Consider the following 19,913-nt stretch of genomic DNA (forward strand, 5'->3'; position numbering starts at 1 on the left):
CACCCCTATATGGTTCCCGCGCTCCCTCCCACCCTCCGCACCGGTCCACAGGAATGAAGCTCTGGAAGAGCTGGTCCCGGAGTCCACGCCTGTGCCTGCTCCACAGCCACTCGAAACGGCTGCAACACCAGTGCTTTGGTGGGCGCAACGTACGATCCGGGCACCGGACCGACTGAATCTATGAGCCCGTCACCCCCGCCGGACTTCATTTTTAAACATGGGGTGAATGTGGTGAATGTATAATTACTGATAATTCACCAGTGCACTGTGTTATGTTATTAACCCTGTGGGCTCTACCTGTGGGCCATTGTGTGGCTTCACCCACAGGGGATATGTTGGGGCATGTACGGGCTCCGCCCATGGCTGCACCCCCTTTACAGGAAGTATAAGAGCTGCCGACCTGCGGGGCTGCCTTCAGTGTTGTACCGGTCACAGGCAGGCTCAGTTCTAAGCTGATTAAAACCACGGTTTACTTCTCCACGTGTCTTCGAGTGAATTGATGGTCGCATCAGTGAGTTGCTGCAGTGAATCATGTGGATGATGCACACGGCTGCCACTGTTCGTCGCTGGTGGGGGAAATGAATATTTAATAAGGTGAAAGGGGTGCTAAACAAACAGGGTTGGTTTGTCCTGGATGGTGTTGAGCTTCTTGCGTATTATGGAGCTGCACTCATCCAGGCAAGTGGAGAATATTCCATTACACTCCTGGCTTCTGCCTTGTAGATAGTGGACAGGCTTTGGGGGGTCAGGAGGTGAGTTACCCTCTCTAGGATTCCGAGTCTCTGACCTGCTCTTGTGGCCACAGTACTTATATGGCTGGGTCCAGTTCAGTTTCTGGTCAATGCTAACCACCAGGATGTTGATAGTGGGGGATTCAAAGATTGTAATACCACTGAATGTCCTTTGTTAAATAAATTTAGAGTGCCCAATTATTTTTTTTCCAATTAAGGGGCAATTAATAATAATCTTTATTATTGTCTCAAGAAGGCTTACATTAACACTGAAATGAAGTTACTGCGAAAATATCCCAGTCGCCGCATTCCGGCGCCTGTTCGGCTACACTGAGGGAGAATTCAGAATGTCCGATTCATCTAACAGCACGTCTTTCGGGACTTGTGGGAGGAAACCGGAGCACCCAGAGGAAACCCGCGCAGATACAGGGAGAATGTGAAAACTCCACACGGACAGTGACCCAGGGCTGGGATCGAACCCGGGTCCTCAGCGCTGTGAGGCAGCAGTGCTAACCACTGCGCCACTGTGCTGGCCCATAATGCCCCTGAATGTCACGGGGCGATGATTAGACCCTCACCTGTTGGGGATAGTTATTACCTGACACTAATGCGATTTGAATGTAATTTGCCAGCTATCAGCTGAAGCTCGAACGCTATCCAGGTCTTGCCGGATATGGACATGAACATCTTCAGTCTCTGAGGAGTCACGAATGGTGCTGAACATTGTGTAGACATCAGCAAACTTCCGAACTTCTGACCTTATGATGGAGGGAAGGTCATTGATGAAGCAGTTGAAGATGGTTGGGTCCAGGACCCTGAGGAACTCCTGCAGTGGTGTCCTGGAACGGAGATGATTCTGGGACTGAGTGGGTCCCACTCCCACCTCGGCTTCACAAGGTCATGGGTTCAAGCTCCACTTCAGAGACTGGAGTATATACTCCAGGCTGACACTCTTGTGCAGTCCTGAGGGAGTGCCGCAATGTCAGAGCTGCCATCGTCAGAGCTGCCTTCCCTGTCAAGTGGATGTAAAGGATCCCATGATCAGTATTTTGATGGAGAGGAGGGGTATTGTCCCTGTGTTCTGGTCAATATTTATCCTGCAATCAACGTCATTTAAAAAAACAGATTATCTGGTCATCATCGCATTGCTGTTTCTGGGATCTTGCTGTGTACAAATTGTCTGCTCTGTTTCCAACATTGCAACAGTGACTACACTCCTAAAGTCCTACTTCCTGAGATAGGAACATGGGAACTAGGGGCAGGAGGAGGTCATTCAACCCCTCTCGCCTGCTCCACCATTCAATACGATCTCTTCTCCTGCCCGTTCCCAATAATCCTTCATCCCGCTACTAATCAACAACCTATCTATCCATCTGCTCCTTAAATGTGTTTAATGTTCCGTTATCCACCTCACTCTGTGGTAGAGAATTCCACAGATTCACCACCTTTTGAGTGAACCAATTGCTCCTCATTTCTGTTTTAAATCTGCCGCCCCTTAGCCTGAAACTATGGCCTCTCGCTCTAGCTGTTCAACACGATGTCTATCCTGTCAATCCCCTTTAGCACCTTGTGATCCTCAATTAGATCCCGTCTCATTCATCTGTACTCCAAAGAGTATCAGCCTAAACTGCTCAAAGCTCTCGTCATAAAACGAGTCCTTCATCCCTGGAATCGACCGAGTGAACCTTCACTGAACCGCGTTTAAAGCTGTAACGTCCTTCCTCGCGGGGACCAAACCTTTATGCGTTGCTCCAGACGTAGGCTCACCAATGTCCTATTCAGTTGGAGCAGCACTTCCCCACTTTTATGCTCCACTCCATTGGCAATGAATGGCAAAATTCCATTGTGAAAGGTGCTATATAAATGTAAGTTATTTCTATCCAGCTGGGTTTGTGAAGGAGAAATAGCCACTGGGGAAAGTCAGACATGGGATTTTCTTCCCCAAAAGAGGCTTTGGGAAGAATTTCAAAGAGAAGCTGAAAATACAAGGAGGCAAACTTAAGACAAAGATACGAGTGAGGGTTTGCTGCCTGTGTGGAGATCAAATATAGAAACAGCTGCTGATTTGAGTGTGGTTAACAAAGGGACACCGAGAAAATCAGGCCTAACTACCCAAATTGCTTCTCATTACAGTCTTGCTGAACCAATGAAATTTGATGGATTTTTACACAGCCGCAGTAGGTACATGAGATTCCTATCAGATGAAATGTGTGAAGAAAAGTCTTGCAGCGAGAGAGGGAGATGAGGAAAAGTACATGTAATATTTGAGTAGAAATAAACAATTGGGGTGATAGAGAGAATCATTTTTCCTCACCGTGTTGGGATCCGGAATGCGCTGCCTGAAGTGGAAGCAGATTGAATAATAACTTTCAAACAGGGCAGCACGGTGGCACAGTGGTTAGCACTGGGACTGCAGCGCTGAGGACCCGGGTTTGAATCCCGGCCCCGGGTCACTGTCCGTGTGGAGTTTACACATTCTCCCCGTGTCTGCGTGGGTTTCGCCCCCACAACCCAAAGATGTGCAGGGTAGGTGGATTGGCCACACTGAATTGCTACTTAATTGGGAAAAAAATAATAAATTTATTTTTAAAAGTAGCTTTCAAACGGTAATCAAATACTTGTAGAGAAACAAAATAACAAGGCTGTGGGAAAAGAATGAGGACAGTGGGTACGAATGAGCCAGCAGAGGAACAATGGGATGAATGGCCTCCTTCTGTGTCATGGCTGCAATTGAAACTCCAAAAAAACAGTGTCCCATTGGGATGTTTCTTGGCACCTGCAGTGCTGAGGATGACCCCCACTATCAAACAGGCCTCGGTGAGGAAACCCCACCCAGGGCACACTTATCTTCACTTCCTGCTCAGCTCATCAGCAAGAGATCTGGGCACCATTTTTAAATGCAACCCCGATCTCTCCTCCCCCCTCGGACTCCCCACCACGTCCTCCGGACCTCCCCCAATGCCCCAACTTACCTCTTTGGGGGTCTTCGAGCGCCCCCTCACCCTGCCCCTTAAGGGCACCCAGGCCCGATCCTTAGCACTGCCAGCCGGCCCCCCTGGCACTGCCCCTTCCAGTCTGGAATCGCCACCCAGGCACCCTGTCACGATGGCCTGGGAGACCCCCCCCCCCCCACCCCGTGTATTACGACTGGTCTATGTTTGTGTGGACCAGTGCTAATCGAGGTCTCCCAGGGACACGCGTTCGTTTCCACACCTCGGGAGAATTGGCGTCCGGCATATTTAAATGAGCCTAAATGCTCACTTAAATATGAACATCTGGAACTCGCAGCGAGGGCGAGATCCAGGTCGCGATGTGTCGCGAGAACGCGTTAGATCTTGTGACACGTTCCGAGCTTTGCAAATCTTGCGAGAGGGCTTAACGAATTTAACAGATTTAATCAAGTCGGGTCCAGAATTAAGGTCTGGGGCGTCATTCTCCGAACCCCCGCCGGGTCAGAGAATCGCCGGGGGCTGGTGTGAATCCCGCCCCCGCCGGTTGCCGAAGTCTCCGGCACCGGAGATTCGGCGGGGGCGGGAATTGCGCCGCGCCGGTTGGCGGGCCACCCCGCTCGATTCTCCGGCCCGAATGGGCCGAAGTCCCGCCGATAAATTTCCTGTCCCGCTGGCGTGGATTAAACCACTTTTTGAACGGCGGGACAAGGCGGCGTAGGCGGGCTCCGGGGTCCTCGGGGGGGGGTGCGGGGCGATCTGGCCCCGGGGGGTGCCCCCACGGTGGCCTGGCCCGCGATCAGGGCCCACCGATCCGCGGGCGGGCCTGTGCTGTGGGGGCACTCTTTTCCTTCCGCCTTCGCCATGGTCTCCACTATGGCGGAGGCGGAATAGACCCCCTCCACTGCGCATGCGCGGGGATGCAGTGAGCGGCCGCTGACGCTCCCGCGCATGCGCCGCACAGCAAAGTCATTTCCGCGCCAGCTGGCGGGGCGGAAATCAGTCCGGCGCGGGCCTAGCCCATCAAGGTGAGGGCTCGGCTCCTCAAGATGCGGAGAATTCCGCACCTTTGGGGCGGCGCGATGCCGGACTGATTCGCGCCGTTTTTGGCGCCGGTCGGCGGACATCGCGCCGATTGCTGAGAATCCTGCCCCAGATTACAAAAATCATGGGCGGGATTCTCCCATCCCGCGGCAGAGTGCCCACGCCATCGTAAACGGCGTTGAGTTTTATGCCGCCGTGAACAGGCCGCTGCCAGGAGTAATTCTGACCCCGACAGGATCGACTGCCATGGGTAGGTTGGCTTTCAATAAAAATGCTTCTAGCCCACCTTCAGCTCAAAACAAAAGAAAAAGAGGGGAAAATGCGTCACATATTAAAGTGGAAAGCAGTTAGTTCAAGCCCTCAGCAATAGCTACCCGAATGCACAGTTTCCAAAGACCGAGCAGAGATCTCCGTCCGCTGTGTAAATCACACAGACGCTCTGAGGTGGCACAGCAGCTCCGAAAATAAGAATCCATAAATATGTCAGTTTGAAATACAGTCCCACGGAATTCGTTTTTGATGAGTTTAAATTTCCCTGGCAGTTTTTGGAAAAGATCAGGGCGAGATTGTGTATCGAACACTCTGCACGAGCTCAGCAAAGCTTCCCCACCTCCGCCTGCTGTCCCCGTACAACTTCCCACCCAGCAAATGTGAAGGTAGGAGGACAATGTTTAAACACCAAGTTGGATGGACAACAACACCATCTTCCTCATCCCGACTGACCTCTTCCACCCACAATCCCTGTTAAAAGTGTTGGCAACTTTCATCATACGGTGATGGCACACAGTGCTCCCAGTGGCCAATCAAACGGCCCACCACGGAAGACTGAACAATACTGGCTTCTTTTCTCTAGAAATGAGACACTAATTAATCCAAGAGAGGAATGGGGAGAAACTCCTTTACCCAGAGGATGGTTAGAACTGACTACCAGGGACAGCATGGTGGCGCAGTGGGTTAGCCCTGTTGCCTCACGGCGCCGAGGTCCCAGGTTCGATCCCGGCTCTGGGTCACTATCCGTGTGGAGTTTGCACATTCTCCCCGTGTTTGCGTGGGTTTCGCCCCCACAACCCAAAGATGTGCAGGGTAGGTGGATTGGCCATGCTAAATTGCCCCCTAATTGGAAAAAGTGAATTGGGTACTCTAAATTTTTTTTTAAAAAGAACTGACTACCTCAGGAGGTACGGTTTGAGATGGACGCTGGATAAATAGGTGAGGGGAAAGGTATAGAAGGATGAGCTGATTGGCTGAGGGGAGAATAAATACAAGCATTGACTAGATGGGCCGAATGGTGTGTGTCGGTTCTATACATTCTATGTAAAAAGTAGGGGAGGCCGTATGTATTGGTATTGTCACTGGACTAATAATCCAGTACATCAGGGCAATGTCTAGAGACCAGGGGTGGGATTCTCCCCTACCCGGCGGAGCGGGGGGTCCCGGCGGGATGGAGTGGCGTGAACCACTCCAGCGTCGGGCCGCCCCGAAGGGGCCAAGCCCTCACCGTGAGGGGCTAGGCGCGCAACGGAGTGGTTAGCGAGCCGGCGACCGGCGGGAAAGGCCTTTGGCGCCACCCCAGCCGGGGCTGAAAGGACTTCGCCCGGCGGCGGAAGTCCGCGCATGCGCGGGAGGATCAGCGGCAGCTGACGTCATCGCCGCGCATGCGCAGGGGGGGGGTGTCTCTTCCGCGTCGGCCGTGGTGAAGACTGTGGCCGAGGCGGAGGAAAAAGTGTGCCCCCACGGCACAGGCCCGCCCGCGGATCGGTGGGCCCCCCCCTTTCTGGCAGAACAATAGACATTGGTCAATGGCAGCAGCAGCTCGGGGGGTGGGGGGGTTTACTTTATTTCTGTTTATGTTATTTACACTGGAGGGTCTGAGGGGGTGTATACACCTGTTGTCTTTAGTCGGGGTGTTAATGTTAATTTATTATTTAGGTACGGGGGGAGGGGTTTGGGGGGTTGCTTTTTTAGATTGTGTTTTGTACTTAACCCTGTTGGGTTCTTTTTCTTTCTCATTTTGTTATTGATATTTTATGAAAACATTTAATAAAAATTTTTTATTTTTTTTAAATCTGGAAATAAAGGTCGAATGATGGCCATGAAACGATTGTCCACAGGCACTGCAGAGGCACAATGGAGGAAGGCGCAGGGTGTACAGTATGAATATGGAGAGAAGGCGAGCAGATTGCTGGCACACCAATTGAGGAAAAGGGGAGCAGCGAGGGAAATAGGGGGGGTGAGAGACGAAGATGGAGAGACGGAGCGGGGAGCGGAGAGAGTGAATAAAGTGTTTAAGACATTTTATAAAAAATTGTATGAAGCTCAACCCCCGGATGGGAGGGAGAGAATGATGGAGTTTTTGGATCGGCTGGAAATTCCCAAGGTGGAAGAGCAGGAAAGGATGGGATTGGGAGCACAGATCACGGTAGAAGAAGTGGTGAAAGGAATTAAGAACATGAAAAACGGGAAAGGCCCCGGGACCGGACGGATTCCCAGTTGAATTTTACAGAAAATATTTGGACTTGCTCGCCCCGCTACTGACGAGGACCTTCAACGAGGCAAAGGAAAGGGGACAACTGCCCCCGACTATGTCAGAAGCAACGATATCGCTTCTTTTAAAGAAGGAAAAGGATCCGCTACAATGCGGGTCCTACAGACCAATCTCCCTCCTTAATGTAGATGCCAAGGTCTTGGCCAAGGTAATGGCAATGAGAATAGAGGAATGTGTCCCGGGGGTGGTTCATGAGGACCAAACTGGGTTTGTGAAGGGGAGACAGCTGAACACGAACATACGGAGGTTGTTAGGGGTAATGATGATGGCCCCACCAGAGGGTGAAACGGAGATAGTAGTGGCGATGGATGCCGAGAAAGCATTTGATAGAGTGGAGTGGGATTATCTGTGGGAGGTGTTGAGGAGATTTGGGTTCGGAGAGGGGTATGTTAGATGGGTGCAGCTGTTGTATAGGGCCCCAGTGGCGAGTGTGGTCACGAATGGACGGGGATCGGCATATTTTCGGCTCCATAGAGGGACAAGGCAGGGATGTCCTCTGTCCCCATTACTGTTTGCACTGGCGATTGAGCCCCTGGCGATAGCGCTGAGAGGTTCCAAGGGATGGAGGGGAATATTTAGGGGAGGAGAAGAACACCGGGTATCTTTATATGCGGATGATCTGCTACTATATGTGGCGGATCCAGCGGAGGGGATGCCAGAAACAATGCGGATACTTGGGGAGTTTGGGGATTTTTCAGGGTATAAATTGAACATGGGAAAGAGTGAGCTGTTTGTGGTGCATCCAGGGGAGCAGAGTAGAGAAATAGAAGACCTACCGTTGAGGAAGGTAACAAGAGACTTTCGTTACCTGGGGATCCAGATAGCTAAGAATTGGGGCACATTGCACAGGCTAAATTTGACGCGGTTGGTGGAACAGATGGAGGAAGATTTCAAGAGATGGGATATGGTAGCATTGTCAATGGCAGGGAGGGTGCAGGCAGTTAAGATGGTGGTCCTCCCGAGATTCCTTTTTGTGTTTCAGTGTCTCCCGGTGGTGATCACGAAGGCTTTTTTCAAAAGGATAGAAAAGAGTATCATGGGTTTTGTTTGGGCCGGGAAGACTCCGAGAGTGAGGAAGGGATTCTTACAGCGTAGTAGGGATAGGGGGGGGCTGGCACTACCGAGCCTAAGTGAGTATTATTGGGCCGCTAATATTTCAATGGTGAGTAAGTGGATGGGAGAGGAGGAAGGAGCGGCGTGGAAGAGATTAGAGAGGGCGTCCTGTAGGGGGACCAGCCTGCAGGCTATGGTGACAGCCCCATTGCCGTTCTCACCAAGGAACTATACCACGAGTCCGGTGGTGGTAGCTACACTGAAGATTTGGGGACAGTGGAGACGACATAGGGGAAAGACCGGAGCACTGGGGGGGTCCCCGATAAGAAACAACCATAGGTTTGCCCCGGGGGGAATGGATGGGGGATATGGAATGTGGCAAAGAGCAGGTATAACGCAATTGAAAGATCTATTTGTGGATGGGAAATTTGCGAGTCTGGGAGCGCTGACCGAGAAATATGGGTTGCCCCAAGGGAATGCATTCAGGTACATGCAATTGAGGGCTTTTGCGAGGCAGCAGGTGAGGGAATTCCCGCAGCTCCCGACACAAGAGGTGCAGGACAGAGTCATCTCAAAGAAATGGGTGGGGGACGGTAAGGTGTCGGATATATATAGGGAAATGAGAGACGAAGGGGAGACTATGATGGACGAACTAAAAGGGAAATGGGAAGAAGAGCTAGGGGAGGAGATTGAGGAGGGGATGTGGGCAGATGCCCTAAACAGGGTAAACTCGTCGTCCTCGTGCGCCAGGCTAAGCCTGATTCAGTTTAAGGTATTACACAGGGCACATATGACTGGAACACGGCTCAGTAAATTTTTTGGGGTGGAGGATAGGTGTGCGAGGTGCTCGAGAAGCCCAGCGAATCATACCCATATGTTTTGGTCATGCCCGGCACTACAGGGGTTTTGGATGGGGGTGACAAAGGTGCTTTCGAAAGTAGTAGGAGTCCGGGTCGAACCAAGCTGGGGGTTGGCTATATTTGGGGTTGCACAAGAGCCGGGAGTGCAGGAGGCGAAAGAGGCCGATGTTTTGGCCTTTGCGTCCCTAGTAGCCCGGCGCAGAATATTGCTAATGTGGAAAGAAGCCAAGCCCCCGGGGGTGGAGACCTGGATAAATGATATGGCGGGGTTCATAAAGTTAGAGCGGATTAAGTTCGTCCTAAGGGGGTCGGCTCAAGGGTTTACTAGGCGGTGGCAACCGTTCGTCGAATATCTTGCGGAAAGATAGATAGGGGAGAACAAAGAAGGCAGCAGCAGCGGCCCAGGACTTGGGGGGGGGGGGGAGGGATGGGGGGGGATGGGGGGGGGGTGGGTGGCCTGAGACAAGGCAGTTGCCAATTCGGGCTAGTTTTTTTTTTTTTTTTTTGTTATTTAATATTTATTTATTTGTTGTTGTTTTTGTTTAAATTTAAAAAAGGTCATTATTATCTGTATTGTTACAATGTTGTGTAAAGGATGCACAATGTACTGTGTTGGTTGACCAAAAATTTTCAATAAAATATTATTTTTTTTAAAAATGAAACGATTGTCAATTCTTGTAAAAATCCATGGGGTTCATTAACGTCCTTCATTGAAGGATATCTGTCATCCTTACCTGGCCTGGCCTCCATGTGACTCCAGGCCCACAGCAATGTGGTTGACTCTTCAAAGCCCTCTGAAACAGAGGGCATTTTGGAATGTGCAAGAAATGCTGGCGCAGCCAGTGATGCCCACATTCTGTTCAATAATCTTTTTAAGTACTTTTCTCCTGATGGTTTTTCTTGCAGTTTTTGTTCACACCAATGTGTGTCCTTAGTTCCTGAAAACTCCAGGAATGTTTGTGACTACTAGCGTCGTTTACTGAGAAACAGATTGAGAAAACACAGGAAAAGTGTTCACAAAAATACTCAGTGATCAAGGCAGGAGTGTGGCAGGTTTTCAGCTGTGAGTATCCGTGATCAGGACTCAAGCCCTGGGTATGAATATTACTAACAGCCGGGCTCTGTGTTCCAGCTCTCTCGCTATCTCTCTCTCATACACATCTCTCCCTCTCTCCCTCACACACATCTCCATCTCTCTCTCGCTCACACACACACACATCTCTCTCTCTCACACACACATCTCTCTCTCTCTCACACACACAATCTCTCTCTCACACACACACCTATCTCTCTCACACACACACATCTCTCTCTCTCTCACACACACACACACATCTCTCTCTCACACACACACTTCTCTCTCTCACACACACACACACACATCTCTCTCTCACACACACATTTCTCTCTCTCACACACACACACATCTCTCTCTCTCTCACACACACAATCTCTCTCTCACACACACACACACCTATCTCTCTCTCTCACACACACACATCTCTCTCTCTCTCACACACACACACACACACATCTCTCTCTCACACACACACATCTCTCTCTCACACACACACACATCTCTCTCTCACACATACACATTTCCCTCTCTTTCTCTCACACACATTGTGGTGAATGTATTATGCCAATAATCCACCATTGTATCTGTATCTGTGCTATGCTGTTGCCCTTGTGGGCTCCTCCTATGGGCCATTGTATGGCATTATCCATAGGGGGACATGTTGGGGGTTGTATGGGCTCCGCCCATGGCTCCTCCCCTTGAAGGGAGGTATAAAGAGCAGTCAACCTGTAGGTGGTTCTCAGTATTGGATCAGTCGCAGAGAGGCACTGTTCTAAGTTGATTAAAGCCACAGTTTACTTCTACTCCCGTCTCGAGTGAATTGATGGTCGCATCACACACACACATCTCCCTCTCTCTCTGTCTCTCTCACACACACACATCTCTCTCTCTCTCTCACACACACACATCTCTCTCTCTCTCTCACACACACACACATCTGTGCTTCCTCGCATTGTACTCGCTTCATGGAACCAAAAGCAGGAATCCTCCGGGATCTGGAATTGCCATTAGGAAGTTGCCAGGATTTTTGGGGGCTGGGTGATGTGGTTAGAAACCATTTCTTCTGGAGGACAGAGGTTCCTTATTATCCATTTCACAGATAATGGAATAGACGTGGGAGGGTTTCAGACCCTTGGAAGCTCTCACCCACAGACTCAACTGACCCAGGCTCACCTTCTTCCCACCCTACCCCACCTCACCCACAATGCCTCATCCCCTCTCCCCTCATATTCCCCACCTCCTCACCGCCCCTACTCAAACACCTCCCCATCTCGCAGCCAACACACCCCTTCCCCTCCCTCTCACCTCCCCACCCCTGCCCCCCCCCCCCCCCCTAGCTAACCATTCCCCAACTCCCTTTCCACTCGCCTTCCTACCCCTCCCTCTCCTGCCTATCCCACCTCCTATTTCCCTTCACCTCCTCCTGCTTTCCCTCTCTCCCTCGTCATTCAGTATCTTCTCCAACACCGCTCCCTTCTCTCCCACCTCATCTCTTTCATGGAGACACGGTGGGTCTAGAGTTCCCCAGAGAAGGTGGGGCTCGATCTCAGTGCCCATCATGGATGAATAGTCCCCCAAGACAGTCCAAACTCAAACATGTGAAATAGCTACTCGGACTATTGGGGGCATAGTGAAGCTGTGCCATGGGCAGATGTATGGCCTCCCATGAGGGGAGAGGATAGCGAGCAAATGGAAAGTAAGACTATAAACCAAAACCTGGACAAAACGGTGCAACAGTAGCTCAGTGGCTGGCTCTCTCACCTCTTGAGTCAGAATATCATGAGTATAAAACCCAGACTGAGATTCCCATTTTAGTATTGGACTATTGCAGGAGTCGCAATTGTGATGAGATGTTAACCGAGCCCTCACGGATGGATGTGAAGGATTCTCTTGGCACTGTTTCGAAGGAGGCAGGAGCATTCTCCCAGTGACTTGGCCAATATTCATCCCTCAACCAACATCACTGAATCGATTACCTGATCATTATCACATTGCTGTGTGTGGAATCTACCTGCTCCCTACATTACAACACTTCCAAAGTTGTCTTCCTCATTACTTGTACTTGCATGTTACCGTTAATGTTATTATCAACTTTCTATAATGACTCCCGCCCCCCCCCCCCCCCCCCCCCCGTCCCTTCGAATACCAACTTTTACTCATCTCATGTCGTTTAAAAGATATTCTGCCTTTCTTCCTGTCAAAGTGGCTGATTCCCCAGATTATATTCCAGCTACCACCACATCGTCCAATCACTTAACCTGCTTATATCCATTTGCAACCTCCTCCCAGTTTACGGCACTGAGCTTTGTATATCAGTGTTATATTGTATTGGTCTCATCTCAGTCATTGTAAATACCTGAGGCCCAAGCACTGTACCTTGCAACACACCAGTACTCACACTCTGCCTTCCCAAAAATGGCTCATTTATTCCTGCTCTCTGTTTTCTGTCCTTCAGCCAATCTTCAATCCATGTTGATATATTACCCTTAATCCTGACCGTGCATAACAACCACGTGTGTAGCACCTTAACGAAGGTTTTCTAAAAATCCAAATATACCACAACCACTGGTCTCTCCTCATTGACCGTCCACGGCGCACCGTAATCTATGGATTCCACAAGCACTGACTCCAGCTTGGACACAGGTTTAAGTGAGTTATGTAAATTCCAGTTCATTAATTTTAGGACGGGGTATGAATTGTGCCTGGTTCAGGAGCAGTTGCCCAGTGCTCACGTATTTATACTCCTTTACAGCACAGTATCAGCCCATTCCACCCAACTGATTCATGTTGCGGTTTACGCTCCACACAAGCCTCCTCTCATCACCTCACATGATCACATTTCCTTTGACTCCTTTCTTCCTCATGTGCTTATCAAGCTTCCCCTTCACTACTTCCATACTATTCACCTGCCCCACTCCCTGTGGTAGTGAGTTCCACATTATTCCCACTCTCTGTGTAAAGACTTTTCTCCTGAATTCCCGATGATCTTACATAGATTTTCACAGTAACATCATTGCAGTGTTGGTGTGAGCCTACTTGTGACACTAATAAGAAAATTACTATAAAAATTATTTGTAAATCTTAATGTTCGCGTGGCGCCTCTCCCTCAAACCCTAACATCCGGCTCACCGGTTAATCAGTTACATTCTCTGGGATCTTGCTGTGTCAGCCCTATACATTGCAATTGTCACCCTCCAAAAGGTAATTTGCGAGCAGCAATTAGGGAGCTGAGAAATAACTGCAAGTTCACTCTTCCTGAGTTGACGCCGTGATTTACATAACAGTGAACAAACAACGCAAAGCTACTCCCAACTGCTCTGCATTATTGAACAACAGAAACTGTCACCATTGAATTCCCATCTTCCAGCCCAACTCCACATTTTGCCCACTTACTAATAGCCATTTGAGACACTCTTTAAAACCTGAAAACATTAACGCTGTTTCTCTCTCCACAGATGCTGGCAGACCTGCTGAGGTTCCCCCAGCACGTTCTTTTGTCATCTCCTTCAAACCACTTTGACCAATTTTTAGATCCCTTGTTCCCCGATCTGCTTTTATAGCTCAGTGTCCAATCATATTTCATAATGCTGCTCAGGATGCCTTGGGACATTTTACTACATTCAGGACACTACAAAAATGCAAGGTTTTGTTGTTGAACTATCCCCACACGAAACATGCCGGAAATTCAGTGATCTCAGATTTCCTTCCATCCAGTTTTGGAACCCTGAGACTGAGCGTCACACGATTAGTCCCATTCCTGTTCGGAACGGTTCCTATTACAGTCGAGTTAATTCCGTTGCTGGAATATGCCAGCTGCTTTTCAGTGCTCAGCTGCCGAGCGATGTTTACTCAGCTTCACAGACAGAATGAGGTGATTTCACTGCAAAGACAAGATGGGGAGTTCTAATGAGGCTAAAGTACATAAAGCCATCGAACACTCCTTAATTAGCAGGATTCTGTGACACATCCAAAACGTGTCAGGTTAATTGATGACATGCCAAGGCCCCTGGCCCCAAAGGCTCCATCTATCAGGAACCCAGCAGCCCTTTCTTCCATCTGCATTGTTAAGTCTGACCTGAATTGGTTCATTAAGACATGAGCAGCTCTCACTCAAACGTAGATCTGTGTTAATCATTACTCGGTTCATGAACGGAGAAGCGAATGTCTGGGTAATGTGGCTCCTTGGCTCAAATGGCATCCTTTCACCTTATGGACCCAGGTTTAGACAGGCAGGCGGAGAAAGGGGAGTTTGGCCGACGGCCAGGGTTTATACAGGCGGTTAGGCTGGGCTCACCCATACCAGAGATATCCAACACTGGACAGCAGCAACTTGCATTTATATAGCGCCGTTAACATAGTAAAACACCACTAAATGTTTCACAGGAGCACAAATCGAACAGAATTTGACACTGAGCCACGTAAGGAGATATTAGGACAGGTGTTCAAATGTTTGGTCAAAGAGATAGTATTTAAGGAGCATCTTAAAAGAGGAGAGTGCGCTGCAAAGGTTTATGGTGGGAATTCCAGAGTTTAGGGCCCAGGCAGCTGAGGGCACGACCACAAAGGGTTAGATGAAGGAAATCGGAGGAAATTGGCCTCACTTAGAGGAGCGCAGAGAACTCCGAGGGTTTTAAGGCTGGAGAAGGTTTCAGAGATAGTGAGGGGTGAGGGCATGGAGAGATTTAAAATGTAGGCCAGAATGTTATGCTCCCTGAACTCCCTTCCCAGCAGGTGGGGCGGGGGGTGTAAAATTGCATGGACGGTATTCCTTGCAGGATCATGCCCACCCCATCCTGGCTGCAACTTTATGCCGGGAGGGGCAGGTCTTCAGATGGGAACCCTTACCCTGTCCGAATTAAAGCCCTTATGTGGCCACTTAATGGCCATGGCCACTGAAGGGTCTTTCCTGCCTGCCCGCAATTTTTATTCTGATAGGTGGATGATAGATCAGGAGGGGAAATACAAATTTGTACTGAGTTCAATCTCAGGCAGTGAAGTCCCCTTCCGACTGGGGGTAACCTACCCATGGGGCCCGATGACTTCCAGACCTCCACCCGCCCCTCAACCTGTTCCCTGAGACCCCACAGGCCTTGACCTCTGCCATTTATCTCTCTTCCCATTCCCGGCACTGAGTTCCAAGCAGCGATCTGCAGTGCCTCTTCTGGCCACCGCAGTGCTGTTTCTGGAATGACTGGAGATCTGCCAGCCAATCAGATTGGCCGACAGCTCTCCAAGGCGGGATTTGCCCCTGGTGATGGGTGATCCTGCCTTTTGCCAAACAATGCTCATTAGAGCATGATATGGCATCGGGCCTGCTGGCATCTGCCAGCCTGAAAATACTGGCCATAGTACCTAAGACTCTGTTCTCAATTATACACCAACACATAAACGTGTTAAATTTGCCAAGCTGTGTCTCTCACACAGGCACGTGCCGTCTAACAGTATTAACAGAAAACCTGCAGTGCAGAAAAGGGCATTTGGCCCATCGAGTCTGCACTGACCCTCTGAAAGAGCCCACTCCCCCGCCCTGGGGGCTGGTTTAGCACAGGGCTAAATCGCTGGCTGTGAAAGCAGACCAAGGCAGGCCAGCAGCGCGGGTTCAATTCCCGTACCAGCCTCCCCGAACAGGCGCCGGAATGTGGCGACTAGGGGCTTTGTCAATACCTTTTATCATCTCTTTCATACCTCAATTAAATCCCCTCTCATTCTTCTAAACAAGAGAGTGTCGGCCTGAACTGCTCAATCTCTCTTCATACGATAAACCCCTCATCTCTGGAATCAATCTAGTGAACCTCCTCTGAACTGTCTCAATGCCAGTACATCTCTCCTCAAATAGGGGGACCAATTCTGTACACCGTACTCCAGGTGGGGTCTCACCAATGTCATGTACAGTTGCAGCAACACTTCTCTATTTTGACACTGTATTCCTTTTGCTAAAAAAGGCCATCTTCCATCTTTATTACCTGCTGCAGCTGCATACTAGCTTTTTGCGATTCATGTACGAGGATACACAGATCCCTCTGCAGCGAAGCACTCTGAAGTTTCACTCCCTTTACATAAGTTACCTTTCTATTTTTCTGACCAAAGTGAAGAAAGGAGCAGGAATAATAAAGAAATGGTCCCACAAAGCGATTGATGATAATGAAGATCTTTTGTGGGTGTTGTTAGCGTATAGAGCAACACCACTGTCAATTGGATTATCACTTGCTCAGATGCTAATGGGTAGATTACTTTGCAGCACCTTACCTGAGATCACCATTCCAGACATGGATAATCAAGAGATACACAAGCGTATCACATCAAAGAAAAAGAAGCAAAAAGTGGACTATGATAAAGGAACCAGACCTCTGTCTGCACTAAACGAAGATGACTTCGTACGGATTCAGAATCCTGAAAAGAGGATGGCACCACGTCGCAAAAGTTCTGAAACAAGTCCCACCAAGGTCATACTTAGCAAAACCCAAACAGGGGTCGCTGTTTAGAAGGAATAGAAGAACACTGTTATGCATCAAACATAATGCTCAACCTTAACCTCAGCATGTTATTGATCCAGATAACATCTTCAAGGACATTGGCTTTCCCAATCCTTACTTGACAACAACACAGCAAGAAGATATGTCAGAGCAATTAAATACCTTGAAGATGCCGGTTAAGAAGATCCACAAGAAGCAGATTGCCTAAAAGACTTAATTTGTGATGACTGTATAATAAATCATTTTATCGTCTAACTGATGTAACAGTTACTTACAAATGAATGTACAGAAAATATCAAGTTTATGATGAATACTAGCTAATAGTCAGGTTCTCACATAGAATGTAATGGTTAAAGAAAATATCACAACCACAATTATAATAATTTTTTTTTACAAAGAAAGGTTGATGTGGTATTACCATAACTATAAGAACTGCAAGGGTTAATGAAGTGTCTAGAGTAGCCACTAGAGGGAGCAACAGTTACAAGTATATAAAGCAGTGATGCTCAGCCTTGGGGAAGAGTGTTTGCAGAAGTTAGCTGGAGAGAGTCAGAAGTACAATTAGTGTGAGTGAGAGCAGATCCTGGATTATATCAGTATTAAGATTAGCTGTAGATGAGTGTAGATTAAATGTTAATAGTCAACTGTGTATTCATTAGGAGTACGTGTCGAATCCAAATTAATAGTGTTAATAAATTTATAGCTTTGTTTAAGTTAAAGCAATTTTCTGGTCTTTGTGAACACTACGTCAGTCATCCTGAAATAAGCAACACAAAGAATATCACAAATCCCAAATATTTTTAATTTGCTAACCAACCTGCCATGTGGCACAGTATCACATGCTTTCTGAAAGTCCAAATATACAACACCCACAACACTATCCCCATCCACTGCCTGTGTCACCTCGTCAAAGACTCAATTAAATTTATTAGACATGACCTGCCCTTGACAAAACCATGTTGACTGTCTGGTATTAACTTACTTTTCTCTATTTTGATACCTTGTGGTTAAAATTGTTAAAATTATAAATGCCTTAATAAAAATAGATTTTTTAGAAGCTAACTTTTCTCGAAGTGTATATTTATCTCGTCCCATATTATGGCCTCCATCAGTTTTCCCACTATTGATGTCAAGCTGACAGGTCTGTAGTTTCCTGGGTTATCCTTTGCCCCTTAAACAACGGTGTCACATTTGCAATCCTCCAGCCCACCAGGATGAATCCTGTATGGATTCTAACAATTTCCCAATGACAGACGTTAAAGTAACTGGTCTACAGGATCCCTATTTCCTACTTTCTGCCTCCCTCGAAGCTCCGACTCCAGTTCATCAACTTTGAGCTGAAGTTCCTCGAGCAGCCAACACTTGCTACAGATGTGGAAAGTTCGAACCACAATGGGGTCCATCAGCTCCCACATCATGATGTACAACGCATTGCCTGACCCTGCATCTTTATTTTAGTTAAAAACTTTTAAGTGAAAAAAGACTGGAAACTCTGTAGGCACCTAAAGAGTAAAAATATAATAAAAGGAGTGGGTCGATTAGGGATAAAAAAAGTGGATTTACATATGGAGGCAAGGAATACAGATGAGACATTATAAGGCTACTTTATCTGTCTTTACCAAGAAGGAAGACGCTACACAGATAATAGTGAAAGAGGAGGTAATTCGGACACTTGAAAGATTAAAATTGGGGCAGTGTGGTGGCGCAGTGGTTAGCACTGCTGCCTCATGGCGCCGAGGACCCGGGTTCGATCCCGGCCCCGGGTCACAGTCCGTGTGGAGTTTGCGCATCCTCCCCGTGTCTGCGTGGGTCTCATCCCCACAACCCAAAAAGATGTGCAGGGTAGGTGGATTGGCCACGCTAAATTGTCCCTTCATTGGAAAAAATTAATTGGGTACTCTAAATTTAAAAAAAAAAGAAAGATTTAAAATTGAGAAGGTATTACATAGACTGTCTGGACATAAAATTGATAAGGCACCAGGACCTGATGAAATATATCTGAAGATTATGAGGGAAATGAGAGTTGAAATTGTCGAAGCACTGGCCATCATTTTCCAATCTTCCTTAGACTCAGTAAGTAGCTGGGGGAGATTATTAGCAAATTGAAAAGTTTACACCCTTGTTCAAAAAAGATTGATGTTGGGACCCCTGCTTTTGCTGATATATGTTCCAGACGATATAAAGCTTGGAAGGGTTTTTTTTAACTGTGAGGAGGATAGTATAGAACTCCAATAGGACATACTAGCTTGGAATGATACGACCAGAAGATGTATGAACAGACGTAGAACATTTGGCCCATCAAGTCTGCTCCGTCATTCAATAAATTAAGCAGAGGAGTGGGGAGTGATTCATTTTCCAGGAAGTACACACAGAGACAATATAAAATAAAGAGTACCACTGTAAAAAGGTTACAGGAGCAAAGGGATCAGGGTGTATAAAGTGCATAAATCATTGAAGATGGCAGGGCAGATTGAGAGGAAGTCATTAATACTGTATGTGGCACCCTGGATTTTATCAATGGAGGGAAGAGTACAAAAGCACAGAAGTTATGTTGACCTGGTATAAAACACTAGTTCAGCCTCAACTAGATTATTGTGTCCAATTTTGGGTGTCATATTTTAAGAAGGATTTGAAGAGAGAGAGTGCAGAAAACATTCTCAAGAATGGTTCCAGAGATAAGAAACTTTAGTCATGTGGATAGATTAGGCAAATTACAATGGTTTTCCCAGGAAAAGGAAAAGTTGAGAGGAGATTTGACAGAGGCATTCAAAATCACAAGGGGTCTGGACAGAGTAGAGAGGGAGAAGCTGTTCCCATTGCTGGGAAGGATTTACTCACATTTGGAAACAAATGGACTTATTAGCGGGAGGCAGCACGGTTTTGTGAAGGAGAGGTCGTGTCTCACTAACTTGATGGAATCTTTTGAGGGAGAGACAAAGATGATCATTGAAGGAAAGGCAGTGGATGTTGTCTACATAGAATCATAGACTTTACAGTGCCGAAGGAGGCCATTCGGCCCATAAAGTCTGCACTGGCTCTTAGAAAGAACACCACACTTAAGCCCACACCTCCACCCTATCCCTGTAACCCAGTAACCCCACCAAACCTTTTTTTGGACACTAAGAGCAATTTATTATGGTCAATCCACCTAACCTGCACATCTCTGGACTGTGGGAGGAAA

This window comes from Scyliorhinus torazame, chromosome 21 (assembly GCF_047496885.1).
Source record: "Scyliorhinus torazame isolate Kashiwa2021f chromosome 21, sScyTor2.1, whole genome shotgun sequence".
NCBI lineage: Eukaryota > Metazoa > Chordata > Chondrichthyes > Carcharhiniformes > Scyliorhinidae > Scyliorhinus > Scyliorhinus torazame.